Source organism: Camelus bactrianus, chromosome 24 (genome assembly GCF_048773025.1).
Source record: "Camelus bactrianus isolate YW-2024 breed Bactrian camel chromosome 24, ASM4877302v1, whole genome shotgun sequence".
Lineage (NCBI taxonomy): Eukaryota > Metazoa > Chordata > Mammalia > Artiodactyla > Camelidae > Camelus > Camelus bactrianus.
In genome coordinates this window covers 16,758,287-16,780,816 of record NC_133562.1, presented here as the reverse complement: position 1 = coordinate 16,780,816, position 22,530 = coordinate 16,758,287, and the positions used below count along the sequence as shown (strand labels likewise).

The window sequence follows — 22,530 nt, the reverse complement described above, 5'->3', positions numbered from 1 at the left end:
GTTCTTTTTGGCAACCACAAGGAGTTTCCACATTCCAAAAGGGAATGTTCAGTTTACTTTCTTCTTTAATGATGTGGTTTTAACCCTATCAAAAGAAGTTAAGACGTGATTGAAAGGAAAATCTAGATAATATGATGGGATGGTGAGGGAGAATCAAATCATGAGGAATGTTCAGCAAGCAGCAAGTTAAAATTGAACTCCCATCCTTGGTATTATCAGAACACCAATAGCCAGGATCTGTTTACTTTATTCAGAATTAAAGAGATAAATTCCAAACCTCATGATAGTATCCTGTTACTTACAGTGACAAACATCATCGCTTTTCATCCAGATGACTCATAATTTTGTGTTATAAGAGAACTTTGGGCTAATTTTTTTATTTCTATAGTCCTTAATTTTACATGAAATATGATAATTTTTTAGTGTCTTCTCTTGTTTTTTAAACAGCATATTTTGGTAGGACAGTATTGTCCCAAATTATTCCTTGGGGGACACAGTAACTCCGAGGCTTATAGCAAATTGGGAAAAGATGCTGGATAAAGATCTAGAATCTGAGAGCCTCCAAATGCCAGGGTAGATTCGGGACCAACCCTCAGCATCTTCCCGTGTTACCCTTACTAGAAATCTCACACAGAACCACAGTGAACCTGGAATCCACTTGGATGGATTCCAGCAAAAATAATCTGCTCTGAGTAGCAGCCAGACTTGGAGAGCTTCTGGAGTCCCTGGAAGGGTGGGTGAATTTCTGAGAGCTCTTAGCACAGTTAAAACCTCACAGGCGTGGGTGGCAAGCTGTGGTCTCTGCGGTCAGACTGCTTGGGTTCAAGTTCTAGTTCTACTGTTTACTGGTTGTATAACCCTCGGAGAGTTACCCAGCCTTTCTGTGCCTTAATTTTCTCATCTATAAAATGGGAAGATGATAATAGCAGAGTTGTTTTGAGGATTAAATACATTAATTTTTTAAAAGCCGAATAGGGCTTAGGACATAGTAACTGCATGGTTAGAAAAGAAAATACCAGAGAAGGAGAAGATCAATATAGTCTAGAGCAGGAGGTGGTAAATTATGACCCACAAGCCAAATCTGGCCTATCGCTCTTTTTTTTTTTTTTTTGTAAATAAAGTTTTATTGGAACACTGCTACATCATTTATGTGTTGTCTGTGGCCGATTCCGTGATACAACAGCAAAGTTTAGTAGTCGTGACAGAGACCTAACGGCCTGCAAAATCTAAGGTATTTATAATTTGGCGCTTCCCAGGGAAAGTTTGCAGGCTCTGAACTAGAGTCTTCTTTGACATTAGTATATTTCCTTTACTCAATAGTACATGCTTTTGCCACAGTTGCAGCAAAAGTACTTCCAGCTACTCTTTCCATCCCCAAAAGCGTGAGAGTCTGTAGGTCATGAAACTCCCACGAAGCAGCTCATTGTATCAAGCCGACAGGCCGCCCATGTCACAGAATGAATTGTGACTGGATCTTTTGTGGTGGTACTGTGGACCATTGAGACTAATATGAAAATTACCTTCTGAGTATTTATGTGAGATAATTTAATTTTAGAGCTCATAAACAAGATCAGAGTTATGTGGTTTAACAAAAGGTCTCCTTATGTGTACATACTCTTGCCAAAAACATGATGAAATCCTGAAACATGGCAAGCTTAATGTGTACTTTTCGATTTACATGTGGCAAACAGAATTGAGTAGTGGATCTGCTCGTAAATATGCCTGCTGCGATTGGAAGGCACTTGGGAGACCTGGATGGTTCTAGTCAATGTGAAAATGATTTCCTTCCTCATGGTGGAGTCCCCCTCCCAATAAATACACTCATACCAGCATCCTGCAGGCAATTTTTCTGTTCAAAATTTTGCTTTATCCCATTGAAGTTCAGCATTGAGGAGTTTATCCTACGGAAATGACCAGAGATAAAATGATAAATGTTCAAAGATAAAATGATAGATGTTCAAAGGTGCCCACTGAAGCTTTGTTTATGAGAATGAATTATTGGGAATTTAGACAACAGGGTGTGGTGTAAGGCCTAGAATTAAAATTCAAGGTTATGTACTGCCTTGATATCTGAAACTGGGTGTATGGAGAGGCTTGAATGGCCTAACTGCAAGTTCTCCTCCCCTCCCCTCCCAATTCTGCTCCCTCGGATAAGATGCGCTGGCCCCAGACCCCTCCGAGTCATGGAACAAGGCACGGTGTTGCTTATCCCTGAGTCGCCGGCTTCAGTTCCCTGCCAGTCAGCAGGATTACTCCAACAAGCCAGTCACACCCTCCTGTGGGGACCAGGGTCACCTCACCCTCTTGTCTCTGCAGTGATCTCACTTGAGGGACATAGAAGCTTGGCGTGATTCTACAGGGAGGAAGCCCAGGGAATAAGCACCCCAGCCTTTGTCTCCTTCCTCCCTCGGCTCCCATTTTCTGAAGCAACTGCCACCTGGGAGGCAAGGAAGCCCATTCATTGATGCAGTTCATAGTAGTCAAGCATCTGGGTATGAAATTGGTCCAATTTATAAAATTGGTGCAGAGATTAGGGTGGAAGGCAGATCTGGAGGGGCAAATGAAGAGGTCCAGCTCACAGACCCATCTGAATTTGAGTCGAAGCCTTGCTGTCTCTTAGCTGTGTAACTCTGGGCAAGTTATTCAGTCATCTTAAGCTTATTTCCCATCTGTAAAATGGGGTTGGTAATACTATCCCAGAGAATTGTTGTAAGGATCAGATGAGCTAATTTCCATAATGCTCTTTGTGTGATGCTTCATTTGTAGAAATGGACAGTAAATGCCAGCTGTGTCATTGTCATCACCATATCCTCCTCCTCCAAAGATCACGTTTTTAATGCATGACCACCCTGGGTTTGATTTCAAACATCTATTAACTAAGTCAAGGATCCCTTAGGGGCTGCTTTGATCCCCTGCAGAGGGGAAGCAGTGTCTTGTGCTGTCACTTGGCCTCACATTGTCCCAGTCAGCTCCATCTTGGAACCCCATTTTATTCCTGTCTGAAGTCTATCACAATGATCCTACCACAAAATGGTATTTCTCACATTTAGAAAAAATGATTAGAAAGAGGAGGGCAGGGTATAGTTCAAGTGGTAGAGCGTGTTCTTAGCATGCATGAGGTCCTGGGTTCAGGTATCCCTGATACCTCCATTAAAAAAATAAATAAGTAAACCTAATTACTGCCCCCCCACCAAAAAAAAAAGAAAGAAAGAGAACTGGAATTTCTAAGACTCCTGGCATGGTGTATAAAACCCTTTCATGAAAAAAGATTTTTATTTCCTCTCAAACCAGGGCAACAGATTTTTTATAGAACTGCCTTGATATTTTAGTTACAAGCAGTTTTTTTTTCTTATAATGAGGCCTTGTAAGATACACTCTTTTAGCAACTTTCAAATATGCAGTGCAGTATTGACTATAGTCACCATGCTGTTACATTACAACCCCATGACTTATTTATTTTATAACTGTAAAATTGTACCTTTTGACCCCCTTCCCCCTTTCTTTGCATTTAATTTTTCATTTTACATGAATACATAATGTTCTCAGAGTATGATAATGTTAATGCCTACTGTCTGGTAATGAGTTTGTAAAGTCCATGAAACACATGTCACCCTAGTTGGGAAAAGGACAGTCACTTTAACACATTGCTGTCAGGATCCTTGGATTAGTTCCTGAAAAACTGTGCATGAACTTTTTCTGGAGCCTGTGTGCAATTCATTTTATTTTTGTTTAAAAATGTGATGTTTAAAAAATGTCTTTAGAAAAGGCGTCTGTGCCTCTCATAATAAAACAAAGTGAATAGAACATGAAATTTCATTGAATGGGAAGACATTATCTTCTTGACAGTAATGGCTTAATTCCTCATAGAAGGAAAATGTGTGAGAGAATTTCTTAGAGTAACATGTTTTCATAATTATGATTTCTTGGATAGTAGTTTTTTAATTGAAGTATAGTTGATTTACAATGTTGTGTTAGTTTCTGGTGTATAGCATAGTGATTCAGTTATATATATTATTTTTCATTATAGGTTATTAATAAGTACTGAATATAGTTCCCTGTGCTATACAGTAAGGCCTTGTGTATCTATTCTGTATATAATAGTTTGTATCTGCAAATCCCAAACTCCTGATTTATCCCTTCCTCTCCCCTTTCCCTTTTGATAACCATACATTTGATTTTTATGTCTGTGACTCTTTCTATTTTATAAGTAAGTTCATTTGTATAATATTTTTAGATTACACATATGATATTTATGTTTCTCTGTCTGACTTACTTCACTTAATATGATAATCTCTAGGTCCACCCATGTTGCTGCAAATGTCATTCATTCTTTTTAATGGCTGAATAGTATTCCATTGCATACAAATACCACAACTTCCTTATCCAGTCTTCTATTGATGGACACTTAGGTTGCTTCCAGGTTTTGGCTATTGTAAATAGTGCTGCTTTGAACATTAGGGTGCATGTATGGTTTTGAATTAGAGTTTTCTCCAGGTATGTGCCTAGGAGTGGGCAGGAGTTAGCATATGACATGCTAACTTATGATATACAAACTCTGTTTTTATTTTTTTTAGTACTCTCCATACTGTTTTCCATAGTGGCTGCACAAAATTACATTCCAGATTGTGGGTTTTTTTTTTTTTATCATAATAACCATATGTTGAAAGCTCAGTCTTGGAACATGTGAAATGAGCCAGTGAAAAATCAGGTTTCTGGGCCTGTTGGTTCTGCCTCTATCTGAGCTATCTTCCATTCAGAGGTTGGGAAGTGAAGTTCTTGTTCTATAACCTCAAACTTCTTTCACAATAATATCCCAGGATCTCTCCATACTCCCTCATAGCATCAAAAAGTTACTGTAACATGCTGCACTCCAGACCCAAGGGTTACTGTGTGTCCAAGACTTCCCTGCTTTGGGGAGGGCAGCTGAGAGGAAAGTCTTTTCACTTCATTTTTTAATTTCAGAGAGTGCTAGTTATCCTATTGCCTTTGTTAGAGCTGCTTAAGGGATACACCACCCTTTCCTTTTTGATTTTAATTTTGATTTTGATTTCCTTTTTGATTTAATATCAGAATGATACCAGGAAGAAAATAAAGATTAAAACAAAGTGTATGTCAATATTATATATTGTATTTTTTGAAGTACTTTTCATGAAGTATAGTAATAATTGCATATAATATCAGATTTTAAGTAAAATCCATGTCAGTCCCCTTCCCTCACTCCTCAGACACACACACACACACATGTGCCCAAAAGAGAAATCAGCCATTATCCTTAGAAATCGTGGTGGTTTGGTTAACTAAAAACTCAAGTACATCCAAGATCTCATCCAGTGTCAAAGCTCAAACGTTTTAGAAAATCAACTCCAGAAGAACATGGGAGATATTTCCTAACTTCACTAAAGGTTTTTTTGGTGGTGGAAATCTATAGTAGTAATTCAAACAGTCTCCAAGTTGCAGATTGATTTTGTTCCAAAAGTTCACTTGTAAGCCAGTTGTCATCGCTCATAGCCCGTTTCTCTGTATAAGCAGTGTCATGCTGTAAGTTCCATTCCTGGGGCTGGTTCCCGATAGCTCATTTAACACATGTGCAGTTGAACGATGCTGCTCTTGACTCGCAGATTATTAGTACCTGGAGGGTCTTCAGAGACCTTCAGGTTGAGTAAAAACATCAACTCATACAAAGGATGGGAGCAGGTAAGTGACTTGTTCAGGGTTATCCAGCAGAGCCAGGACTGGATCCACATCTGACCTTCAGGCTGTCACCTTTCCAGTGTCCTGTAATATAGAAAACTGGACCACTGTTTACTACCTTATCCTTCTGAATATGTGTATATCAATATAGCACTTAGAAAATGCTTTCTCATATAGCAGGCTCACAAAATCTTCACAACAGCCAATGAAGATGGTAGAGCAGATTGTCTTCCCTTTTTAAGGTAAAGCCATGGAAGCTCAAAGAGGTTAAATAAATTACTTAGCCACACAGGAAGTGGAGGACCTGGGACTCAAACCCAGCTCTTCGGAGTCTGGGGCCAGTGTCTGCTCCTGCACTGACATTACAGCAGGTGTGCAACCCAGGGCTGGCTTGCACATCAGCGTGTCCCCTGTGGGGAATGGCAGCTGCTGGGCAGGCAAGGGACTGGGTCAGTCCTGGGATGAGGGGCACCTGCCGTGGAAGGCTGCAGGGCTGATGGTGCAGCAGAGAGGAGGAAAGAGGGTGGGAAGGAGAGATCAGGGACTCTGGTGGTTGTGTAGCGCCATGGTAGGGGGGCGGGGTAGGTGGTCCTAAGTGGTGGAAATGAGTGGGTGGGTTGTGCTTGTTGATCTGTTCATGTCACTTTTCCTTGGGAACTGCCTATATGTAATGGTGACCTTTGCTTTAATATATCATCTAGCATATGGTTGACGTTTTAATTTTATAAGATTGTGTGGCTTCAGCCTCAGTACCTTGATACAAATAGGTACTTGTTAAGGATTTAACGTGAGTGCTAATTGAATTAACCTAACTGGAATTAACCTAAAACTTCTCTATAAACAGATGAAATTACCTTAAAATATAATCTTTAAAACACACACACGCCCCCAACTAGTCCCCATTTGAGGAAGAACAAGGGCTTAACTGGGCAGTAGAAGCTAATACTTTGCTGCGTTTCCCTCTACAGCTTTATGAATTTTAAACTCTACCTTTTTAGAAAGAAATATTTACCTATAAAAAGGAGCATAATGAATCTGGAGGAACAGCCACAGGGTTTAAAAGACTGGCATTTTTGCACATTCTGAATGTGATTTTTAAAATTCCCTGAGAAGGGAGAGAGAGAGAAAAAACATTCAGAAGAGCGTACCTTGCTCCTGGCGCGGGTCACTGCTGCTTGACGCTCAGCCTGCCGTCGTGCTGGTTAAAGGTATTGGCAGGCGCGGGTGTGGGTTAGGGGTCTGTTCGGGAAGATTCCTCCTGCTTGCTCAATGGTCAGATGGAGTCAGGTTCCAGTCTGCAGCGGTGGACTAATAAGCAGGGAAGAAGTAAGACCCGTGGCAGCAGCCTGCGGTCTGGAGGCTGGCTGCAGAACTGAAAATAGGTCCAGGACAACATCGTGTTTCAGTGCCATGCGCCGCATTTCTAAGTATTATGTCATGTTGCAATTTAATTTGCATTCTTCAGCGCTTAATCTCCATTGTGAGGGCCTCTTTGCTCACTGATACTTTCAGTTTATTACGCAGCTGTTGCAAAATGTATCACTCAAAGTTGCTGATCCTGTTAATGTCAGGAAAGGGAGGGAAAACCCCACACGGCAGGGCAGGGAACCACTGTATGAAATGACTGGAAGGCTGCATCTGCCTTCCCCTTGATGTCATTCACTCTGTCCCTCATTTCTTTGTCCCGCTCTTTCCTCTAATTTTATTTTTTTTTCTTATTCTGTGCTGCTTTTACTTTCTCTAGCTCTTGTCTTTCTCCATCTCCAGGTTTTACTTCATCTCCTAGTTCTTTTTATGCCTCCTTTCTTTATATAATCCTTTCTCTCCCACTCTCTGCTCTCCTTACTCTTTGAGTCTCAGGATCCTTTCCCAGTCCTCCTCCAGAACTCACTCACAGTTTCCTCCTACCCACCTGCTGTCTTTGGTTTACTCATTTTTCTTCCTTCGTCCATAATAATGCTCCTTATTTTTAATTATGTCTTGGACTGTAAGAAAGAGAGGCCGGTTCTAAGTTTGTGGGAAATATTCTAAGATGCTATTTGAGAAGAGGCGAAAATTTTCACAATCTCCTGGTCTAGGATTACTGAAGCATCTCACAGACATTGGGAAAAAGGTAATATATGAATCCAACATATTTGCCACACGTGTATTATTATTCCTGCTAATAACAACTCTGTTTAATGATGAGTTACACCTACCTTGCAGGTCTTCCAACTTGGTTATATCCTAGTTCAAGCAGATATAATAGTTTCCATTTTTGGAGCCGCAAGGCAGCACAATATTGTGGGAAAAAATATGGGCTTTTGAGTCAAACAGATGTGAATTTAAATCTTGGTTTTGCCCTTAATTAGCACTGTAATACAGGCAAATTATTACCATCATGTATTGATTTTTTAAAATTATGAAATATTTGAGGCTCACAAAGATGTGCATACAGTAACATGTTTAGCCACCATCATAATTTTGTCAGATCTTATCATTTTTCCATATTAATTTCAGATCTTTTTAAAAAAGAAATAAAACATTACAACAATTACTTAGTTGCTCTGATTGGAAGTTTCTTCTGCATTGAAACGGGCCTAATCATACTTTTATCCCAGAGTCATGAGAATTAAACAGCATGACATGCCTAAAGTGTCTGCCATATTTAATGCTTAAAACATTAGCATTCTTATATAGACAATCACGAATAAATCACTTTAGTGGTCTTTTAAAAACTCCATATGAATTTTTTTAAAAAGGTAACCACATAATTTTGCTGATAGTAGGTAGCCTCTAACCTTTGATTTTATTCTTATGAAAATAGTTTCTCTACCACTGACTTAAAGTTTAGTACTTCCTGCAACTAAGTTTTTGAAATGTTAATATTTCACAAGTATTTGAATTTTTAAGGACCAACTAGTTCCTCATGAAATGCATTTTGAAAAATAACATTTTATAGTCACCTGGCTACTTTGTAAAAAGTGAAAAAGTTGCTTTTCTTGGCACATGAGGGCTTTCTAAGTGAGTTTTCCAGACGTTGGGACGGGAAGTGTTTCCTTTGGTGGCTGGTTCTGCCAACTGCCCTAAAATAAGCTGTTGTCCAGGCAAACGAGCGAACTGTGTCCTGGGCGGTGAGAGGGTGGCACATCAAAGTGTGATTGCCAGGGAATCCAGGAGGATCACTGCCTAGAAGATGCCAAGGTCGTCTGAACCTGGCTGAGCAGTGGAGGCTTGTCATTCGTGTGCGTTTATGAAGTGCTCACTGAATGCCAGCTGCTGTAGTACACACTTGGGATACAGGGAGGAACCAGCACTCAGAATCCCTTCTGTCTGGAGCTTACATTCAGGGGGCGTGTTAAAAAACGAAGAGATAGTAAATACAAAGAGTAAGTAAATTTATAGCATGTTACAGCAGCAAGTACCATGGAGCGAAAAAAATTGAGGGGGAAAGGGGTTAGCAAGTGCTGAATGGGGGCATGGTTTATAATAGCTGTGGGTTTATTTAATTTGTTCATTCACTTATTCAACAAATGTTTGTTGAACAACCATGTCATCTGGGTCATCTGGACAGTGGAGCAAGCCCGTCCAGGATCTGAAGTTACATAAGGTCTAGCCAGGTAGCAGGAGTCTGCAGGGTCTGATCGAGGTGCGCCGTGGGAAGATGGGGAAGGGCATTTCAACTTTTTAGGGTCAGGGAGGAGACCGTATTGAGTGACAATAAAGAATTGTAAGTGACAGGACGTGAGTGCAAGTTTGAGGATGACTGGGGCGAGCTGTCCAGGACGAGGCCTGGTTCCGGCATGGCCCGCTGGGTGGCAGTGGTTCTGTTGCATGGAGTCAGGGAACGCAGGAGGAACGCGGTGATTTGGGGCATGATGATGAGCTCTGTTTGATGCTTGTGGGAATCTGGGGCAGTCAGATCGATGGGCTCACAGCAGAGAAGTCTGGCCTGGAGAAGCCACGTGGTGCAGTGGGGATCCCTGGCATGTTGTCCAGAATGCGTCGTGCTCATAGGCGCAGCCCCCCTCTCTGCAGAACGACGGAGAAGCAGAAAGCAGGGAGGGGCCTCACAGACTGCCCGGTGCTCTGTTTGATGTGGGAATAGCCACGGCGCTTTCTGTCCCTGCCGCTTGTTCCCTTCCTGTGATCTTACACCCCGGGGTTTAGGATTAATCTCTGGGGGAATTTAAAGAACCCTTGTTTAAGAGCTCAGGCAGGTCAGCCTTGTGGCCAAACTCAAACCTCAGCCCTGATCAGCCTAGGACCTCGACTACCACACAACTTAATAATTAGGCCTTAATTTTCCTGGATCCTCAATCCTGTCCTGATACCCAGCCCTGGACTCTCATTCCTGCAAGACCAGTTCCCTGCTTTGACCTTAATGGTTCAGTTGCGTTTATTCCCGAGCACTTGCTGAATCTCGGGCACCAAAGGCACCATGCAAGGTGCTGAAATTAAAAAATGAATTAAACATGTTCCCTCCCCTTACAGAGCAGGTTAGTCTAGTAGGATGGCTGGTCATATACGTTTGCAATGATGATTCTGTATGATTCGATACAGCAATAGCAGAATGTTTGCTGTCCAGAGGAAGCACAGTTCTGCCCAGGGACAAGGGTACCAAAACTCCATCCTGGCCTCAGAGCCCCCTGTACCTGCTGCCGGATGGCCCTGTTGGTGGCTGCTGGCCTGCCCACCACTATTCTTCACTCTGCGCTTACAGGACTGACCCATTAGTGGTGCTAAGCATTCTTTTGGAAATCTGGATACTGTGTTTTGCTTGGTACCTCCACTGCCTTTCTCTGCTACATCCCTGAACCGTGCAGCCTGCGTCCTTCCCCTCTGCCCTCTCCTGTCCCACTTTAACCTCATTTGTACACTAGTTCCTAGTCGCTGTTCTTAACATGGAAATTTAGCCCATATAAGTGTCTCAAATCTGTATCAGAATTTGAATCCAGTGTCCTGGAGCCCCAGTGCGGTGCTACTTCCGTGAAAGCTCCTGGCCATGAATTTGAAAGGATGATGAGGAATCTGCATTTCTGATAAACGCTGTAGGGTGGTTTTCAAACACGTCTGCAAATTCTTTGACATTCCTCCAGTCAAAAAGTGGAATCGAATTCCCCCTCTAAAACTAGGGACTGCTCTTTGCTATTTGATTTTAGAGAATAGAATGTGGCGGCATGGCAGTGTGTGAGAAGAGGCGACACAGCTTCTAGCTGGCTGTCTCTTGGGATGTTAGGGTGTGAGACCCAGATGTCATTTAGTGAGGAAGCCCAGGCCACACAGAGAGGCTTTGTGTTGTGGCTGTAGCCCAGCGAAGGTCCCAGCCAACTGCCGGCTTCAACCACTGGGCTTGTGAGTGATGAGCCTTCAGATACTTACAGCCCTCAGGCTGTGCGCTATTTGAGATGGCTCTGAGTGAGGCAGAGTTGTGCCCAAACTGCATTTAAGACACTGGCTTTTGCAGTGGTTTTTGATGTAGCAATAGGTCATCAGAACACATAATAAACAGAACTACTGATCATGTTCAAAGTTGTTTGTAAGATATTTGAAACCTTGATTTTGCATAAGGAAGGCAAAAAAGTATAGCAAAATGGTTCCTTCTTGGACTAGAATTGGTTGATCATCTCTGAATCACACCCGTTTATAACATTCTTTTGAGGAACTAAATCCTCAGCTTTTGTCAGGACCGACTTGTCTATTTGCAGTTAGGTATGCCTGTCAGTAAAAGCGATATAATTTCAGTAGATTTGAGGAGAAGGAGGTCAGTTTCTAGTTTCTTATTTATTATTTTTTAAAAACTGCTTTATTGAGGTATATTAGATGTTCAGTAAACTGTACGTGTTTAAAGTATGTGCAGATAGTATCGATAAATTTTGACATATGTACACACTGATGAAATCCTCATTACAATCAAGATAATGAACATAGCATCACCTCCCAGAAGTTCCTTTAGGACCCTCTGCAATCTTTCCTTCCTGATCTCTTCCATCTGAGGCAACCGCACTGATCTGCTTTCTGTCACTATAGATCACTTTGCATTTTCCAGGGTTTTATATAAATGGAATCATATAATCTTGTTTGTCTTTCTTCAGCATAATTATTTTAAGATTCTTCCTTGTGTTATGTGTACCATTACTTCAGTCTTTTTTATTGCTCAGGAATATTCCATCATATGACTATATCACGATTTAAACCATTCACCTGTGAATGGGCCTCTGAGTGGTTTCCAGTTTTCAGTTATTACAAATAGAACTGCTATGAACATTTGTGTACAGATCTTTGCGTGGAGTGGCTGGATCATATGGCAGGTGTGTATGTTACTGTTTAAGAAATTAACACTGTTGTTCAAACTGGTTATACCATTCTACATTCTCACCAGCAGTGTGTAAGAGTTAAAGTTGCTCAGTTTACTATCACCAACACTTGCTACTGTGAATTTGTAATTTTAGCCATTTCATTCTAATAGTTGGAGGGCGGTGTGCACTGGAATGACCCATTTAAATATGACTATTAGATTATATGCAGATATAATAGATATATCCTTTTCTGAATTAAAAAAATGACCATTGATTATTAAATTAGTAAAAGGGCTCTGATGACCTGAAGGAAGTATCTAGTAAAATTGTGTTCTTTGAGACTCTCAGTTTCTCATCAGAAAAGTGCAGATATCAGAAATCCTTGTGTCCAGGTATGTTTTGGAATTCAGATATTTTTAGATTCTAGAAACAAAAAAGTGCATTTATATTCTGTATTACGAAGTATGTGACATTGCAGTCGAGTCTGGAGCAGTGCCCCAAATCCAACACATTAATGCATTTTGCAGCAAAATGTATGAATGTTCACACTAAGTGGATAAGTTAAGACTATAAAAAGACTCAGCTTTGATTCAGATTGGGTTTTGCCACCAAAAGAGTTTCCTGTATACTTGGGAAAAAACATTTGTGTTTTCAGAACCTTTTAATTTTAGAATTGTGGGTATGAATTGTGGACATTTTATGATAAGGTTTTGAGGAAGATTAAATATGTAAAGCACCTGGAATAGAATAGGAACTCAATAAATTATTACTACCGTTGTTTTTCGTTGCATCGATCTTATTAGTAGTATAATGTTTCAGTAGGATAGTAGTAGTAATTGTTCTGAGTGTGTAAAGGTAAAGGCCTGTTAGGAATGTTAGCCAGTTTCTCTGATCATTCAGGCCAGGTTGAAGCTCTGGATGATGTTTTGGGGAGGGTTTACATAGAATTAAAGGGGCTGGGAGTCCCATTCTTTGAGGTCTTTCGTGTGTTCACTGGGGACGAGAGGGTGATAAATGTACGTAGTGGGGGTGAGTAGAGCCCTGGATAGTGCTACCTTGGTTCCCCAAATACTGCGAACTGCCTGTTCTCTCCTCCTCCTTCCCCTTCCACCTCCCATCTCTTTCCCTTCCCTCTTCCCCCGTCTCCTTTCTCGGTACTCAATCTTATGACTATCATCTCTTGAAGAAAGGAAATTACTTCAGCCATAAGCTAGAGGTGGAGTTCACATGTGGCTGGTTTTTTGATCCTATGAGAGGAGAGAGTGCCTTCCTTACTGCCTGCACCGGGGCAGGTGAGACTCCAACCATGCCTGCCCGTTCATGCTAACCCAGCTCTCCAGGTACACCGCAGCCCTTCACTGGTTCCGCAGCACCTTGCTTTGCTCGTCTTTCCTGGGTGTGGGTAATAGGCAACTGACTGACCTGGGGATTGTTAGGTTGGGGTAGGTTCCTAAGGAAGCCGGTAGACCTGCGATTACTCTAGGAGTGTTCTTGCCTTAATTGGAAGGGGAGATGGTTTATGAAGTCTTTCCCCCAATGCCCAGTGCCTCAGAAATATAGACTGTGGAATATTTTGAATCCTGCCTCCTCATTTTTAAGTGTGGGCAAGTCATTTAGCCTCTCTGAGTCTTAGTTTCAGGAGATATTAAAAATAGAAAGAACAACAGCTTCCTTAGGATTCTGAGAGCTAAATGTCCCCAAAAGTGCCAAGACCTAGTCTATGCCCCAATGCATAGCAGGTGCCCAATGAAAGTAGCTACATAATCTGTATATTTTCTTAATTTTTATCTAATAAGAACATGCTAATCATTTGAAGATTCTTCATAGTTAAAAAATGAGGATGAGTTGTAGCAAATGTATTACTCCCATGGGGGACACTGATAATGGGGGAGGCTCTGAGGGGACAGAAGGTATATGGGAACTTCTGTACTTTCTGCTCAATTTTGCTGTGAACCTAAAACTGCTCTGAAAAATAAAGTCTATTAAAAAGTAATAAAAATTATTATGATGTGGTAATTGCCATAGCAGCTGTCGAAATTATTTCTTAAATAGTTGGGAACATGACGCTGTCGTGGAAAGAACCTGAGACGCAGTAACAGAATACCTGGCTTCCAGCCTGGGTTTTATTGGTCGTATGATCTTGAACAAGTCACTTAATTGGATTTATTTTTATTGTCAGTAAAATGAGGATTAGGATGTAGACTTTGCCTCCCTCCCAGGGCTGATGTGAAGATTAAATGAGAGAATCTTTGTGGACGCATTTTATGACGCTCTAATATGTCATAGAAGTGATACGGTTTTGTAAACTTATCTGTTCAGTTGCCTTTTTGGCAAAGGGACCCCAGGTTCTGATCCAAGGGAACCATGGGGAAATAGCCGGCAGTCAGAAGGCGCCCCCTCCTCATTCCTGCCGAACCAGCATTTTGGTTTGAGGCGGGAGAATATTATCTCTGAAAGCAGGGGCGGAGAAGAGGCCAGGAGGAGCCTTTGAAATGAAGTAAAATGAATAAAACACATCGAAATTCCCTATTTTTCCCCTTCTCACTTAATACCTAGCTCATTCCTGGCAAGGTACTCTTACTTCCCTCCTCCTGCTGGGGTTTCCATTTATGTACATTTCTTGATTTCCATTTATATGTCAAAGAGTGTCATTGTTTGGGAAAAAGAGAATGCTTGCTGCCCTGTGCGCTGACCAGGCAAACTTGGGTGCTGCAACCCCACCTCACATGTATTTTTTTCCTTCACTGTGCCGTCAGGTTGTTTCACTTCTATCCCAGGTGCTGTCTTTGAGATGATAAGCCTGTGAAAGTTAGCCTAGTTTCAGTGACACTGACTGACTGACTAAAAGGACCTGGGGAAGGTGGCCTGGAGCGTGGGCTTGGAATCCTCAGACCTGGCTTTGAATCCTGGCTCTGCCACTGGATACCTTTGTGACATGAACAGTCAGGCGACCTGTCTGAACGTCACCTTCCTCCTATGGAAAGGGAGGATAACACCCCTCTGCTTTTGGGTGTTTCATGATGGTTATACATGGTTTAGGACAGCACTCCATGCAGGGAAGTCTTTTGGGTTTTTGGGGAGGAAAGGCTTTGCAATTTGAATCTGGCTGTAGGCTAGTGGGCAGGTCACTTAACCTTCCTGAGTGCCGGTCCACTCAGATGTGACAAGGGGGTCACAGCAGTCCCCGTCTGTGAGGGTCACTCTGAAAATGAACGCGAATGGAATGTAAGTTCTGGAAAGTAATGGGGACTGGCTCTTTGTAATGCGTCTGGTTCAGGGGCTGAGTTTGTAGCTGGGAGGACCTGGGTTAAACCCTAATTCTGCTACTTAGCCCCTTTGAACTTCATTTCCTCTGAGAAAAACAGAGAGGACATCCTCCTTGCCTAATTTTTGTGACAATTAGAGATAAAGTATAGAACACGTCTGGCACTTGGTAAACCTGCTGAATGGACGCTGGGAGCGTCACTGTGATACGCAGCATCAGTAACTCCCATGGGTCTGCTTTGCTAACTGCGATTCTTCGTTTACTGGAACATGTCCAGTAACTGACAGGAATGTTTACACTTCAACTATTCTCTTTCTAAACCTGCGAGCATTGCAGCGATGGAAAAAGTGAGTTCTTGACATTTAGCTCAAGGAAGAAATGAGGCTGGGCAGATGGCACCTGATCTGAAGGCACAGGAGGGGAGAACAGTTCAAAGTTTTTCAGGCTCTTGTGACAGTGGGCTCTGTTCTCGCCCTCACACCTTGGAAAGGTCTGATAACCCGAGTCTCTCGGTCTGCATGGGAACTGAGCTGAGTTTACACTTGAAGTATGAACTTTAAAACAGTGGCTCTTAATTTTTTCCGTTTTAGAATATGGTTTGGAACTTGATGCCAAAGCTAAAAACGTTAATTGTGTATTGAGCCAGAAAGCAAGGCACTGTAGACGGTTGGTCCAGGTAACTCAAACCAGACATTTTTCTAAAATCTGAACCAGTGAGGTTGAATTTAGTCATATAATTTTAATGGCTTTCCAAATCATTTTTCTCCCCGTGTAGACCTAATTCAAACATATAATTGCCAATTAATAGTTTCGGCTTCATAGGCCAGCTTGCCTGTAAAAATGATAGGGCCAGTGCATGATCCTCCCCTGTCCTCACAAGAGAGCATCTTTTTGACACTAGAGTAGAGAGACAGTTCCCTTACTCCTAATTAAGTATCTTATCAGTGAAACGATTATAAAGTGATGATGACAAAGTCACTTTTAAAATCAAGACAATCAGTTTAAAAACTTCAGTTTCAGGGCAAATGGTTGCAACCTAAAAAATTTGAAAATGTGGGTATCTCACCATGTCTCAGCTCAGTTTACTGCACCCAAATAATGGGTGCACTGGTTTCTTAGGGCTGCTGTAACGACATACCACAGACCGGGTGGCTTAAACCAACAGAATTCGTTGCCTCACAGTTCTGGAGGACAAAACTCAGAGGGTTGGCAGGATCATGTTCCCTCTGAAGGCACGAGGGAAGGATTTGTTCCAGGCCTGTCCCCTAACTTCTGGGACCTCAGGCTTTCCTTGGCTCCACATCCATTACTCCAGTCCTCTGTCTTCATAAGGGGTTTTCCCAGTGTCTTCACAACATTTTCCCTCTGTGTTTGTTTGTGTCTAGATTTCCCCTTTTTACGAGGACACCGTTCATGTTGGATTAGGGCCCACCTTAATGGCCTCATTTTAATTTGATTACCCCTGGAAAGACTCTGTTTCTAAAAAAGGTCACATTCTGAGGTTTGAGGGTTAGGACTTTGACATAGCTTTCTTGGGGGACACGATTCAACCCATAATAATGGGTTTGGGTTTCTCACCAAAGAAGGCTCCTGAACTTTTCAGTATTCACCCTATGACCAAGAGACTTTAATCTTTCTTCGTCTGCATCAGATGCATCTCTTAAAGGCCTGAGACATTCCCAAATTCCAGGGGCTATAGTTCTTATAAAATTTATTGTAAGATAAAGAACTGAGAGTTTAGTCATGCGTGCATATGACTTAAAATTGACAGAGTTGGCAAAGGTGCTAATGTGAATTTTTTTGTTGACTAAGTGTATAAAAATCCATAGCCAACAGAGCAGAGTTAATGTAGAAAAGATTTCAGAGGAGGAGGATTTAAGTTGGTGCCTTGAAGCGAGGAAAAAGAAGTATTTAAATTGCTAGAGAGGTTGAGGAAAGTCCGTCTGAAAAGGGAAACATGACAGAAATAAAACTTCAGAGGACAGAATGGGCAAGTTGGTGGTGGTGTGGACCTTAGTCAGTAAATATTCACCCTGTGTGTCTGCGTTCTAGGCCCTTGGAATAGCTCAGTGAACAAAAAATAAAAATCACTGCCCTCATGGAGCTTATATTCTTGGGGTGTGTGTGTGTTGTGGGAAGAAACAGAAAATAAACACATATTAGAAGGTGATAAATACTCTAGAGAAAGAAAAAACGTCTGCTGGGGGAAAGAGGACTGGGAGTACGGGAAGGAGGTGGTTGCAGTTTTAAATAGGCGTTCAGGACAGGACTCACTGAGAAGGGAACAGCTGAGCAAAGACTTGAAGAAGGTGGGGGAGCCACGTGGCTGTCTGAGGGAGGAGCATTCTAGAAAGAGAGGGGCACCAGCGCCAAGGACCTAAGGGAGGAATGTGCCTGAGATGTTTCAGGAGCAGCCAGGGGCCATTATGATTGGAGCAGGCTGACAAGGGGGACAAGAAGGAAACCAGTGCTTTGTGAGGACGTTAGTTTTTATCTGAGTGAGACGGCGAGTCATTGCAGAGTTGAAGCAGAGGACTGGAATGATATGGCTGACATTAAAGGAGGGTCTCCTCAGAGGGAAGTTTAGAAGCAGAGAGACCATTTAGGAGGCCAGTAGGTAACCTGGGTAAGATATAACGAGGCCTGGATCATGGTAGGAGCCGTGAAAGTGATGAGGAAGGGGACTAGATTCTGGATATACTTTTCTTGATGGCTTTCTTACAGCCAGTAGGACTTTCTGACAGACTGAATGTGGGGAGAGTCAAATGTGACACTAAGACTTGAGCAACTGGAAGGATGGAGTTGCCATTAGCTGAGAACAGGAGGCCTTGTAGGGGCAGGATGCTTGTGGGATGGGGTAGGGAGAAACTGAGGCTTCAGTTTGGGACATGTAAGTTTGAACTGTCTATTGGACGTCCAATGAGAGATAGGGAATAGGCAGTTGTGTATGTAAGTCTGGAGTTCAGCAGAGAGGTTTGAGTGGAAAATGTAAATTTGAGAGTCACTGGAACCTATAGATTGGATGAGCTCTCCAAGGATGTGAGTGATGATAGAAAAGACATCCAAGGACTGAGCCCTGGGACCTTCTAACGTTAAGAGGAGAAACCAGAAAAAAAAAAAAAAAGACTGAGAAGGAGTCACGAGTGAGGTCGAAGGAAGAGCAATAGGATTTGTTTGACTAGCCGAGGGTTGAGAATCCATTGAGACAGGACAACGGATAACTTGGAAAAAGGTCTTGAAGATCAGGCATAGAATCTAGATCTTTTCAGAGGCTGAAACTGAGATATATCTTGATCTAAGATGTGTCTAAAATGATTTCATGGTAAATCTCTCCTAAGCCCAGTCTGTTGATTCAATCAGAATCTTCATGGTTGAGAAAAAGTTCCTCACATACAAGGTTTAGAGATATGCATCTCACTCTGCCACGGAAGTTGGTATGAGAGGCTGTTTCATCATGAGTTGTTCAGAATAACAAATTCATTCATTTGTGTGTGTGTATGTGTATTTCTGATCAGTGGCATTTAAGACAAGCTTCCACAGAGCCACCAAAGCTAATAGGTCAGCATTACTTTCTTCAGACATAATTTTACTCACAAGCTTGATAAAGGAGAGGCTGCAGCTTGAGATCCAAACTGAAGCAGTTTCCTGAATCCTGTTTCTGGTCTCATGCCTCTTTTGTTTTTGCTGAAATAATTAGTCTTGCTTGTTGACCTTTGACTTGCAAGTTTGGGTTTTCTTTTTGCAGTATGAAATTAAAGTTATGAAATTAAAGACCAGTAGATTCCAAAGGAGACTGAAATAATGTCTTTAGAAACTCAAGTGTGACGTAAGAGTGTACTAGAGAGGAAGACGCGGAAAATCAACAGCATCCCACGAGACATGGAGAATCAGAGCTGGTGGTTTGGCACCTCGTATGACACACAGGTTCCAGGTGTGTCATCTCTAACTTGGAAAAAGACTTGAGCATGGTGTAGACATTTCACTACACCATTTTTGTTTGTGGCTATTGGGTAATTGTTAACTAAACTGGTGCTTCAAAGCAGTAACTAATTGTTGGCATTTAATAGCCTTTGAAACTTGTTTTTAGACATTTTTGGGTCCCATTTCTTTGTTGCCTTTTTGATCTGAACTCTCAAACTCTTTCAGAACTGAAGCAGGAAATTTAGATTTAACCTCAAGAGTCAGTGTTTTATCTTGTGTCTCCTCTAATATAATACAGATGTTTGGATGGCTATATTTTACTTGAACACTTACTGAGTTTCTGCCTTACTGCTTTCTCGTTCTAATGGGAAACAGTCTAACTCCAGTCCTCATTAAACTCAGAGAATCCAAGTTGTAATCTTGAGAATGTACATGGAGAGAAGATATATTTAGGTTATTTGCTTAGATTACAAAGCCTTAAACTGCTTCACTATTTGAGGAGAAAAACCTCCCGTCCAAGAAAAAGACACTGAGAAACAAAGAAAAATGGTAAAGAGTAAAAAAGTATTCATTTAGGAACTGAAAAAGTGGCCCTCCAAAGTGCTCTTTTTTGACTAGAATGAGTGTCAGCTCATGACCTGGGCAGTCTGTAACATGAGTGGATGTCATTTTTAACGCTCAACATTCTAAGTTTACAGTGCCTGTATTTTCTATCTACAAAGCTAGTTCTCCTAAATTGCGCTGTTTCAGAAAATTGCACAGACCGTCTGAGTATTTCAGCAGCTCTGAGAGTACCATTTCACTCCATACTGTGTCTACCCTCTCTAGGTCAGCTGGTCAGAGGAGGGCCAGCACGTCCAGTGACTGAGACACAAACAGTGACACCCAGCTCCTTTGGCTGAAGTGTTGCATTGATCTCTCAGTGCTGATCCAACAATCTGAATGCTTTTTTTTTTTCAGGTTGGTGGCAAATTTATTAAGAGGAAAAAATACTTCATAACGTGTATGTGTAATGTGAGCTTGGCTGTATGGTTTAGGTATGATTTCTTCAGGGGCCCAGTGACCTGATCAACTTCAACTTGTCTAAACACGTGTCACAATTATGTTTGTACCCTCTTTCGATGCACTCAGTTACAGGCTTTCTTGCTGACTTGTGTTAACAGAGGAAAATAAGCACAGACCTGTCCCCAGACCAGTCACAGATTTGTTTGCTCTGATGGTTACAACCAATCAGGAAGCAGTTAGAGCTGTCCAAAGGTGGGATGGCGGCCTCTCCTGGGATGCAGGCCTGACTCTGGCATGGGGTCTACATGGCTGGGGTCTTATAAAGAGATTCATACACTGAAGGAGCAGTTGGTCCTGATGATTTCCACGTCCCCTTTTCACTTCCGGGTGCTTTGATCAGTGCATGTGATGCAGCCCTTTTGGGACTGACAATATCTGAAGAGCTTGGTGATTAAATGAACAGTCTGGAGTCATGTGTACACCTGGTCCATTGTGTACTAGTGAGCCAGCTAGTAATTGCATGTGCACACTTGGCCATGGTGTGTAGCATCAGTCAGCACTCTGGGAGGAACATTTAAAATCATTTTTTGTTTTGGCATTGACATTTTCTTTGAAATTTAAAGTTTCTATCATGTGTTTATTAGAAATGCTGGGCATCTTTTTTTTTTTTTAATTTTTGTTATTTCTTTATAATTTAATTTAATTTTTTTTAAATGGAGGTACTAGGGATTGAACCTAGGACCTTGCACATGCTAAGCATATGCTCTGTAACTGAGCTATACTCAGCCCACCCAGGGCATCTGGTTTTAAAAAACCCCAAACAACCTGTGTTAGCTGGTACTAAATATATATATATATATGACTATAATAACAAAACTAATTATAGCAAAACCACTACTGTGGCAGAATGCAATTTGGTGCATCTGGTCAAGAACTATATTATTTTCTAATAAGACAGTAAAATATTTCTATTGTTATCTCTCTGGTACACTTTATCATCATCATTGTGGAATCATAACAAATCTTCATTTATAAATGTCTGTTTCCTCCTCCAGATCCTGCCATGTGTTCCTTGCTTTTCGTAGACTCTGCGTGACATCTCCATGTATGTTTAAAAAAGGTGAACTAGAAGGCACTAGATAGGCAAGAGGACAGAGTTGTTGGTTCGGATTGTTTTGGGTTTGAAACTCCGTTGTGAAAGCTCATTGGCTGTGTTGCAGAGTTTCAAACTTCTTAGATTCTTTGGAAAAAGACCCTGGACTTTGTGAAATTCTGCGTGATGCGGGTCTTACATCCAGAGAGACATCTTTCATGAGAGGGACCACTGTCCCCAGCAGGGCCTGGGGCGTCAGCGAGGACAAGGCGCAGCAAAGTAGCTGAGAGGTAGCGCATCCTTTGTCGTCTGCATTTCTGGCCTGCCCCCCGTTCAGTGGTTGCTAGGAGATGAGAGGTGGAAGGGAAGCCAGGGTGTGCTCAACAGCAAGGGTCTTGATGTTCTCAAAGGGTGCTGTTTGGCTCAGATACCTCTGTGTGGCAAAGGTGAGAGCATATTAGGAGTCCAAGGGTTTCTGTGATGACCAGAAAGTCTTCCAGTGGGTATCTGTTTGCTTGTCTTTATAGGGCATATGTGGAGAAAACCCCAAAGAAAGATTGCTTTTGGAAAGCTTTGCTCTGTTTGCTGTCTCCTGCCTTGCTCTCCCTCCTTACTCTATGGGTGGCCTTACTCCATGTGATGTATCAACCAGGCGACCAGACTGCTTATCTTCACGTCCCGTGTTGTCTTCCCCAGTGTGTCTGTAGAATCTTGAGGCCTCCCTTGTGTTGTTTCCCTGGCAGAGGCGCTTCCAAAGTGGAGGTGTGAGTTCTTGAACCAAGCTTGCTCTGACAAATCCAGCCAGTGTATACACTGCACATTTAGTAACTGCCTGTCTTTTGGAAAGAGAGCTTCAGGCCTTCAGGTGCTGGGGATGGCAAAAATAATTTCAGGATGCCCTTCTCATATTTGATGATCCTATAAAAAGACTTGGAGTTTATATGGGTTTGCATATAGAAGATTCTCAAAACTAAAGTTCCTGGAGGCAAGGAACTTGCATTTAAATCATGCGACTTAAGTTTTTTGACATTTATACCTGCTAATGATTACAAATTGTTATATAAGTTTACTTATGAAGGATTTGGCAAAATACACTCTGAATCATGTGATGCTTATGCTCTAATTTTTAATTAATTTATCACAGTATGAATGACAGATTTTAATTTGTTTGGTTAATTCAGAGGTCAGCAGCAGCATCACAAGGACCCCCATGTCTGTGACTATTTTTGTCAGACACACTGAATCAGTGACTCACTTTCCTTCTCTTTGGGAAGATG

The 22,530-nt window shown here is 41.8% G+C and overlaps 2 long non-coding RNA genes across 2 annotated transcripts in view; one reads left to right on the top strand and one right to left on the bottom strand.

The window, feature by feature from the left end:
- LOC105062800 (uncharacterized) overlaps window positions 1-22,530 on the top strand; it is a 64,375-nt gene that overhangs the window by 19,900 nt on the left and 21,945 nt on the right. The window lies entirely within an intron of this gene.
- LOC141574930 (uncharacterized) lies at window positions 5,109-7,737 on the bottom strand. Its single transcript, XR_012502063.1, has 2 exons — window positions 6,840-7,737; window positions 5,109-5,790 (listed from the first exon to the last, which is right to left on the bottom strand). It is a non-coding gene; the product is annotated as an uncharacterized LOC141574930 (long non-coding RNA).